This window comes from Cyprinus carpio, chromosome B7 (genome assembly GCF_018340385.1).
Source record: "Cyprinus carpio isolate SPL01 chromosome B7, ASM1834038v1, whole genome shotgun sequence".
Taxonomy (NCBI): domain Eukaryota; kingdom Metazoa; phylum Chordata; class Actinopteri; order Cypriniformes; family Cyprinidae; genus Cyprinus; species Cyprinus carpio.
Genome location: NC_056603.1, coordinates 13,736,909 through 13,747,241, shown reverse-complemented (window position 1 = coordinate 13,747,241; position 10,333 = coordinate 13,736,909). Strand labels below are relative to the sequence as shown.

At 39.6% G+C, this 10,333-nt stretch overlaps 1 pseudogene; it reads left to right on the top strand.

Annotated features, from left to right (window-relative positions):
* Window positions 1-680: 680 nt before the first annotated feature.
* Window positions 681-1,703, top strand: LOC122137821 (annotated as a pseudogene).
* The last annotated feature ends 8,630 nt before the right edge of the window (window positions 1,704-10,333 follow it).

Below are 10,333 nucleotides of genomic sequence, written 5' to 3'. Positions count from 1 at the left end.
CCAGGTCTGTGAGGTGGAAATTTATGAATGAATGAGTCCAAATGTGTCTGCGTCTATGGCGTCAGGCGAAAAGCGCATCATTGTGGATTCTGGAAGCATATACACGATGCCTCCATAAGAGACCCGTGCACTGAGGTGGAGCGTCTTATTTTTAGACAATTACTAAAAAATAGAAACAAAGTGAAGTGCGTGCGTTTTGTCCGGACGGCTGCTTGATCAATAGCCTTTTTGCGATGAAATGCATACCCAGCAGCAAACTAAGCGAAATATTGTACATTTACAGCTCGCCTGGATGCAGTTTGCTACAATGTTTTGCTGCTTCCAAACGTGATTTTTAAGTGAGTACTTTTAAGAAGGACTATTCAGTTTCTAATTAACCGCAAATCAACACTTCGCCAGCTGTAATGATGAAATCTGAACATTCTAGCTAATGAGAAAATTTGTAAACACATATTCTACTTAGCCTAATAAATTCATTCTTGACTGCCTAAGAATAAGAGACTGTTTCATCAGGTTCGGGGGCTTTAAGGCATGTTTCTTTTGACAGATATGCTATTCCCACTGCCTTTCCACTGACATACACAGCTCTCTCTTATCTTCACTACCGCACCCCTCCCTCTCTCTCCTCTCTTCTTTCACCCCCCCCTCCCTACCTCCCTCCCCCCCACCATCAGCTATGATTTCACTCTCTTGCAGCAGCAATGAGCCACCAACTTCAAAACACACTCTTCCCTCTCCACGGCGGACACGTGGAATCTCCTGGATGTGCGGAACTCATACACCGGTGCGAACGGCAGAGCTGAGGCCGCTTTCCGTTAGCCCGTGGACATTGCGTTGTGCGTGACAGGCACGCTCATCTCCTGCGAGAATGCAATCGTAATTGCTATCCTGTTCTACACGCCCACCTTGAGAGCCCCCATGTTCATTCTCATAGGGAAGCCTCGCGTTCGCAGACCTTGCTCGCGGGACTCAGCCTCATTCTCAACTCGTCTTCATCTATATGCTGAACTCAGAGTTTGTAACTCTGATCTCCGTTGGCTTGCTGATCGCTGCGTTCTCCGCATCTGTGCTCAACATCCTGCCATCACGGGGATCGCTACTTGTCCCTCTACAACGCTCTGACCTACCACACGGAGCGCACTGGGTGACATTCACCTATGTCATGGTGGTTCTCATTTGGCTGGTGTGCATCATCCTGGGCCTACTGCCAGTGCTCGGCTGGAACTGCCTCCGAGATGAAGGCCCAGCTGCAGTATCTGCCGGCCGGTCACCAAGAACAATGCCGTGGTTCTCGCTGTGACCGTTCTTGCTGGTGTTTGCCCTCATTTGATGCAGCTTTACCTACAGATCTGTAAGATTGCCTTCCGCCATGCGCAGCAAATTGCTGTCCAGCAACCAGTTCATGGCCATTTCCACCACAAAAGGTGTATCCACGCTCTCCATCATCCTCTGCACCTTTGCCGCATGTTGGATGCCCTTCGCAATGTATTCAATTGTGGCAGACTCTAGCTACCCGATGATCTACACGTATGCAACAGTGCTGCCGGCGACATGCAACTCGGTCATAAAAACCAATCATATATCGCTTACAGAAATCCAGACATCCAGAAATCTCTGTGGCTAGCCTGCTGCGGATGCGTGCCGTCCAACTTCTCTTGCGGCCAAGGACATCGAGCGATGTTATAGGTCAGACTCACATATAATTAGTTTGTACTGTATCAGTGTTAATGATATGATGTCCTCCCTTGGGTGGATTCCCAGTCAAATGTTGCTGGTTGTGCAGTAGGTGTTGCGATCCAAGAGGTCAACCTGCTATGTATAATTAGATGTCTTTAATGCATAGTAGACCTCTATGCACAAAATTGTCAAATTATACCAGATGTGAGACCGTTCAAATTGAACATGATCAGAATAATCCAGATATTCTGAGATATGCACTACAGGCCCAGTGACACATATACTATTTATCTAAAAAAAAAGAAAAGAAAACACCATTAACAGTGAAATACATTACAAAACTGACCTGATACGTGTAAAAGAAACTGTAAACGGTAGACAGCTTTCGACTACATGTTCATGCTATATGGAGTTCTTTCAGCACCTCACGGACAGCGGCAGGTTACAATGAAGCTATTCCCTACTCCCCACTTCCAACACTTAAATCTGTGTTCGCTTAAAAATGTATGAATGACAGCTTAGAGGTAGGAAAACACGGTCCGGTGAGCAAAATTATAGGCGCTTCTGGCATTTGTCGCTTTACAGCCAATTTTATCAATCACTTTTTTTAGAAACTGAAATTATGGGTGCATGGAAAAAAATTACCACCTTTTCTTTTTAATGTGATTATTTGTTGCTACACATCATTGGCGTGAAATTTCATAAATTTAAAAAACCAGGAGAAAAGCCAATTTGTTTAGACATGCTGACTTGTTTATATTGTTCTAACGTCCCTAATGACATTGAAATATCTCCTGCCACGAAGCTGTAAGGCAAATCATATTTTCACACATTTTGGTCTCTGGAATCCATTAAGCACACGTCTTGGTTGGTGCAAAATGGCATTTAGGGTTAATGAAGGTCTGAGTGCGAAATGAGGTGTCAGCCACAACGCTTTAATTTCGACAGCAGGCAGCATTTTCAAGGCAATTTTTGCGTAATAGACCAACTGAGACATGAACGCTTAAATAAGAACAAGTGCTCCTGGGGTTTGTACAGAAAAATGAAAAATGCTCCCCCGGGTTGGGATTATCAGATATAATTGAGTGTGTAGAATGTACAATTAGTCCATCAGATCAAGGATCAATGTTAGGTGGCAGGCTGTGTGTAAATATGATCTGCATGAGGCCTATTAACAGATCAGATAACTAGGCCAAAATGGGACAGAAGGGACTTCATTTAAAGATTTAGCCAAAAGGCCCTTGAAATAGCATGTAAGATTTAAAAAACACAACATTAAATCAGCCGAATTGGATTGTATACTATGCTAACAACAAAAAAAAAAAAAAAAAAAAAAAAAAAAAAAAACCTAACACACACACACACACACACACATACATAAGAAACACAAAGGACAAAACCGAGAAACACTATGCCTTTTTCCCAATGGCGCAAAAAACATCAGTAAAAAGCTAAAAGAACAGTTGTCATAATATTTTATATGCATAGATATTTGTTAAGCTTGACCGTACCAAAGCCTTGTGTTTCGAGGGGGGTATTAATAGTCACAGCTTTCTTTGACGGGACCCCTCATGTTGCAGCAAAATATCTTAATTTAGGCCTTACACGCTTTTCTCTTTTGCAATAATGAATTAAACGCGTACCGTTCATTGATAGAGCTACACGCACAATGAGTGCCACCATTGACAGGAGCTAATGTTAACTTCCGGACTTGAACATGATTAAAAAACAGAATGAGAATAGGTGAGACCAGGTGTTTCAACTCTTTAAAAATCAAATTGTACTGTTTTGCTAAGATGTGCTTTCACATTGTAGTACAAGTATTCAAAGTGGCCCTTGAGTAGCCCATCCAGGTTTTGCCTCTAACCCTCAACTTCTTCAATACTCTTAGTGACCTGTACGAAACCTGATGGACTTTTACCTGGAGTTATTAATCAGTCAGGTCTGGACACCTTTGGAACAATTCTCCAGTGTTTTTTTTTTCGGCACGATTGTGTGATATGCCTGTATTGTTTGGTGGTATTGTTTCTGTGAATGCGAGAGAACCATTTGTTTAGTCTACCACTCTCCTTATGTCAGGATTGGGGCTTCAGTGACCATCCACACTGTGCCCACTTATAAAAAATAACCCACCCCCACATAATACAGCAACAGGTGGCAAATATCCATGTTTTTCAGCAAATCTCAACCTCTACCGTGAGTAATGTATCTTCACTACAGTGTACTCCATGGGATGCCATAGATTCCAGTTCGTTCAGGGTTCAGTCGCAGTTTATTTTTCTTATGCAATGCTGTTAGGAAAACGGATATTTTATATACACATCATGGCATGATATTTTAACTTATTTTCAGTTTTTGTTTTGTGTGGGTTTGCGGGTATATGTGTGTGTGTTCCTGTACCTGATATCTTATCGAATGGTTTTTCCCTGAAAGCAAAAAAAAAAAAACAAACAGAAATACAAAAAAAAACAAACGATCAAAAATTGTTGGCAAGGCAGAAAGTGCCCATAATTTCACTTACTATGTGTCTTATTGATTTCATGTGTCATTTCATCAGATCATAAAAACAAAGATTATGATTTGGTAACATCACTGACTGTGTCGACAGCACCGTTCCACTTCAAATTTGCGATATGCGGTCGAGGCACAGACTGGTGTCCAGTTATAGTCGACATCTAGGCAGCTTTGACTACTAAACATAGATGGCATATAATTTGTTTTAGTAAGCGGCTAGTTTGAACAGTTGGTTTTCTAAAAGTTAAAGCTCAAAATAGGAGCCAGAGAACCATGGTGGTGCGCACGTTCTACTGCAAGGGAATGGCTGGGATTCCACCCTCTCCTCTCTTGGACACTGTGCCCACTACACTAACGGCAGAGCAATTGCATGTCCTTCTCTTTAATGTCGTTCTGTTGGACTGGGACAGCCCAGCATTGGTGTGTGCCAGACTACAGACAGATGGCCCACCCCAGGCCTCAATGCTCAAAAGTGGACCTATCTAATTCTAAACACCACAGTATCTCTCATCACAGAATTGAAGTATGCCAGTGCAGCCATGCCATGCTAGTCCAGAATTTCACATATCTCCATTCAGAAGTGGACAAAATATAAGATGACTGCATTCCTCTGGAGCTACAGTACAGGCGATGGAGGCTTCTTTTTGAGAGTTACAAAGAAGAAAAATCTATCGTGAGACCAGCGTACCTTAGTCTTCTGTTGTGACGGTCAGCGCTGGCGTACGTAAATGGAGAGAGTCGTCTGAATACGGCACCTAACCACATGGAAGCTCTATTACCACTAAATCAGGCCCTGCTAAAAATAACCTTGAAGAGCAATAGAAATGTTACATTTATCTAGGGTACTTTGAAATCCGTTTTCTGGGTGGGGCCATTAAGCCGATCTCTGTGTCCTCCCATCTACATGCTACAATAGAGCGAGAATACTCCGTCCTAAAAATAAGGGAGGGGAGAGAGAGACAAGCCTTTAGAATAGCCTTCTGGGGTTATGTTACACCTACTGCACCCAAATGTAAGCTCATTCTCTGAAATCCAAATCTCGTGCATTCCAGATAAAGTCTCACTATGATCTACAATCACTTTTGCAATCTATAGAGCTAAGGAATTGTTTTTGTGCTAGTTAAACTGTCAGCACAATTACGTGGCCCTTTATTAAGCAAGCGGATCAGAGATGTGGATTGGGTGCTCTGATACTGTGATGTTAATTGTTGTTGATACTTTTTCTTGCTTTGTTTTGTTTCTCTTTTGTATTGTGAACTGAAATCTGACAAGTACGATGCACTTTATGAAAGGTACATGCTCACAACTTTTTGCAATGTGTGAAGTGTGGAAGTGTAAGGCCGTCCTAAAAGCGTGATTTATTTTTATTCTGTTAAATATGTAAATCATACATAGCAAGCTGAGACAAAAAGAGAGTGAGTTGAGGTGAGAAGAAAAAAACAACAACACCACGAGGAGAAGTACTTTGTCCAAATAAAATTCAGCAAACCTTAATCACGGTCTATGGTTGTTTTGGTGTTTTGTGTGTGTGTGTGGTATGTGTGTGTGAGGGGGAAGGACAGACTCAAAACCGTACAAGGTCATCGTTTGAAGGCGGCTCAGCTCTAAAAGGCCTGGGGTATGATTATTGAGCCGTTCATATTTTATGTAAACGCACGCTGTCAGGATCACGGTGAAGTGTGGGATCTTGAGCGCCCCAGAGATCTTGTCGAGCCCACGCTGTTAGGTGATGGTCAATTCACCGCTTTTTGAAAGGGTGATCGAAGCGCCTGCTGTAAAAAAAAAATATTTATCGTTGTAGCAGAATAATGTACTACTAAGTTATGTTCACTTCTATAAAAATCAATAAATTAATAGGGGACCTCCTCAAACACTTCAGTATTGTAGAATCCCTGTCAAATTATTATTTTTTTGTTCAATTTAAGTGATGGCTACATATAGTCCACAACGTCTAAATACATCGACGTGTTTACAACAAAAACTATGTTTTATTATAATGCCTATTTTTAATAAAGAATAATGGTGAACTTTTATTGATCGTTTTGGGTGACACTTTATTTTAAGGTGTCCTTGTTACATGTTGGTTTTACATGTTACATGTACTAACAATACTACTGCAAGTAATAAACAAACCAAACCCTAATCCTAAACCCTAAACTATATAGATTAGAAATGTACGCGCATTTCCAACGATGCAACATTACATGATTAATGTAAACAAGTAAGCACACCTAAAACAAACCCTAATCCTAACCCCTAACTATATTCAGTTAGCACTATGTAGGGCTAGTTAATTAGCAAGGCGTCTCATCCCAACAACAAAGAAAGCGTCTTACATTAGGAATTAAAAATAATATAGATACTTAAATAAAAAAAAAAAAACAATATAATTACACTGCTAAAAACACACAGAACACCTTAATATAAAAAAAAAAAACAGCACAACCGAATCTTTTCATTTTTTTAATTTGTGTCTGAATGTGGCACTTTAAGTACGCCTACCATCACTGATGAATTGTGGAATTGATAACTAAAGCCCCGGCAGTTCTCTAGCAACAAACAATTAAATTCTCTAGCAATCATGATCTCAATGAAATGTAGTTTCTTTATGGTTGAAGCCTATAGATATTTCTAACAACGTAAAAATAATCCACATAATATACATATTGATTTGCTGTAAGATACTTCAGGAAAACTTTAAATTAATTATATTGCACTTACATTTTAATACCTAAATTCCATATTACACTGAATTTGTTGGAAGCTTCCAAAAGTTTCATTATAGTAAGATATAAAGATTATAAGATAAGAATAACTGTAACAATGTAAAACTGTATATTAATTACAAACAAATACTAAGGCTATACTACAACTAGCAAATGTGGGTAATTTTTTACAAATTGGTAATCTCGGTTACTGATTCCAAATTTACATGACAAAAAATTGTAAGTTAGCACCCAAAACGTAATTCGTTACATTACACATTTTTAGGTAATATAATCAGACTACTTTTAGATTAACTTTTTGATCCTAACTCATTCATTTATCACATTGATTTAAATAGGTATAAGCTTGTACCAAATTGATAACAATTTTGAGGTTTCTATTCATTGTTTATTAACAACATGAAGTGCATTACCGATATTACCATCATAGTTTCCCAAACTGGGTTTGTGAGGAACTGCAGGGGGTTTATGAGTTGTTAATGAAACCGCTAATATATATATATATATATATATATAGTATATATATATATATATATATATATATATATATATATATATATATTATTTATATATATCTATATATATATATATATATATATATATATGGTAAGCGTGATTTGACCAAATACAACATCATTCCATCAACCAATCAAATTGAGAGTTAACTTTTCAGGATATGTCAGTTTTAGGCTTAAAATCAGGATTAGGTGCATCCACAGCCTTGTTAATCAGCTATCATTTCCCTCTGATAATTTAGAATAAATATGTGTAATCATTTAGGTTTAGTCCCCCGATTGGGCTAAGTCCTGTTCATTTTTGGCACTTGAAATGTTAGTATTCACATCCCCAAAATGTCCCATCAGACCTGGCAAAATTTACCGGCGACCTATATATATAATATCTTTGTTTACCTGCCCCCCTGTCGATAGTGGCCATAAACCAAACGTCAGACAATCCATGAAACATCCATATGTGATATTTACCCCCCATACCCATTAAAATCATTTATTTTGATGTCATTTTAAAATCGTTCTTATCTATTAGATAATTCAAAAGAGGATTTTTGTCAAGAAATGCATTATCAGAGTGTGGATTAATCTCCTGACTTGTCTGGGCAGCATCAATTATTCGGTTTCATGTTGCGAACTCCCCCAGTGTTCACTAAACGACAAAAAACTGTTAAAAAGCCTCAAAGAGAAAAGTGCTTGTCCTCGATTCCAGTGAGCCCCTCCCCCATTCCCAAGTTTTTAAAAACAGTCCATGATAAAAAGGCTAAACATATCCCCCCCCACCATTTATTCCTCTGTTTAGTAAAAATTATGTGTAGGGTAAGGTTTAGGCGATTCTACAGCCTATTGAAATTGGACTAAATGTTTCTTTCCAGGAAAATTTCATACCCTGGCAAATTTACCAGCGACCATATATTAGAATTTGGTTTTACAATCTCAATCTGGCTTAACTCGTTGGACATCCAGAACATGTTTGTCTCAAACGGATACACGCACACAATGGGAGAGTTAAATATTAAATCTGGACATTGGGTTTTGTCAAAATGCATCAGAGTGTGATTAATTGTGACGTTCAATCTGCTTCGTTATTTAGACCTAGTGGAAACACACTGAAAACTTTGGATGTCACCGCAAGAATGAACTTTCCCACCCACTAATTAAGGGTCAAACAGAATAGAAGGCTAAACTAAGTTATAACTTGGCGCACGACCTGCCCTCTGCTAAATGTTACTCTGGCATGAATCACTTAAACACGAATTGAATGGAGAGTCGTAAGAGGCAGTGTACAGATTAAGGAGTTCATTCTGCTTTTATACATAGGAAAACACGGAAATCATGTCACTTAACCTGCCCTACCTCATCTTCAACCGTAGACAATACGTCAGAAATTGCGCATCGCCGTCACGGAACACGCACAACGGTGAATGCGCTAGAGTCAGCAGTAGGATTTACCCAGTAACCGTTTTCATGCGCGCCGTGCCCACTGCATTGCGGCACATGACGCCAAGGGTGAGAAGTGACAGTATCACGGCGCGCGTGCCCGGCCAAATGCAACAGCACTGAGATAGTGTACACAAACTAACAAGCAAAGTCACACTACTGCGCCTACTGGACAGTTCACCACCAATAACTGCTCCAGGACACAAACATAGTATGACGCATCACACAACATAACCTCTTCTTATACATTGTTATTTCTTACATCTTCAAGGGAACTGTAACGAAGACAATAAAACAGCAAGACAAACGACCACCAACCAAAACAGATTAACAAACACTCTTCGACTGCCAGCTAGTGCATCTGGAGCATGACTACAAGCTCATCTGTTTACGGTTTTGCCCTGTAATCCTCCCTGAATCAAGTGAGTCATCTCCCTTCGTCTCCTTCTAAATGGGTCTCCTTCTCCATTAGACATGCGAACACCAAACAAACTTAACAGGAACGAAGCCCTACAAAACCATTTTTCTGAGAACTCACTAGCATCCATTCCCCTACGTCCCCTGTGGAGATTTTAAAACATTTTCCGCACACAGGCTCACTTTAAAAAATCAATTTGGCAGCTCTACAAAAAGCTGTTAGCGACAAGGTGAGGGCATTGAACAGAAGGGAGATGCGTCACAGATTCACACAGCTGATCATCAGTTCCTGCTGTAAGTCAAGCGACTGTGACGGAGGTCACGTCTGCCCTTACTGGTCGCTCAAAGTTAAGAAAGATCGAGGTGGAACAGTCCCCGATCAACCGGATACTCGGATCTTTCTCTGCGCAATTTAGGTGGGATGACAAAGCTTCCTAATAGTAAAAAAAGCGAGGTCCGAGGTATTGAGGGAAAGTGATGGTGAGAAGGTAAAGTCAATCTGAGAAAAAAGGAGGCTTGCTTCTCAAGCACTGCCTAGCCTCTGAAGTAATGTTGATCTTAGCATGTTGTAAAAATGATAGGACTAAACTGAACGTGATACAATCCATACTCAATGGAATAGAGACAAAGTCCTTAGGAGGAAGAAATGATGGACCAGGCAGTGAGATTAAAGTGAGGGTAATGGTTTATGTAATACAAAGAAAAGGTACTTGATACTTGCAGTATTAAATATGTTTCCCACACACTTTGCTAAGTTGAGTTGTGATTACCTCAAGTCGTGGTTACATCATGGTTTTCAATTGTAAATTTCAAAAACATTGCTGGAGTAGATTTTTTATTTTGGTATGGGCACCATCCATGAATAAATAGTTGTCAATTATTCTTACACATGCACAGATGTAAACAAGAAATAAATGTAAGTAAATACCCTGGCAATTTGAATGCAATGTATGGTGGAAACAGAGTTGCATATTTTAGAAATCAGAATTTCCGAATTAAATTTTTCTTTATTATTATTATTATTATTATTAGTATTTGCTAGTAATTTCT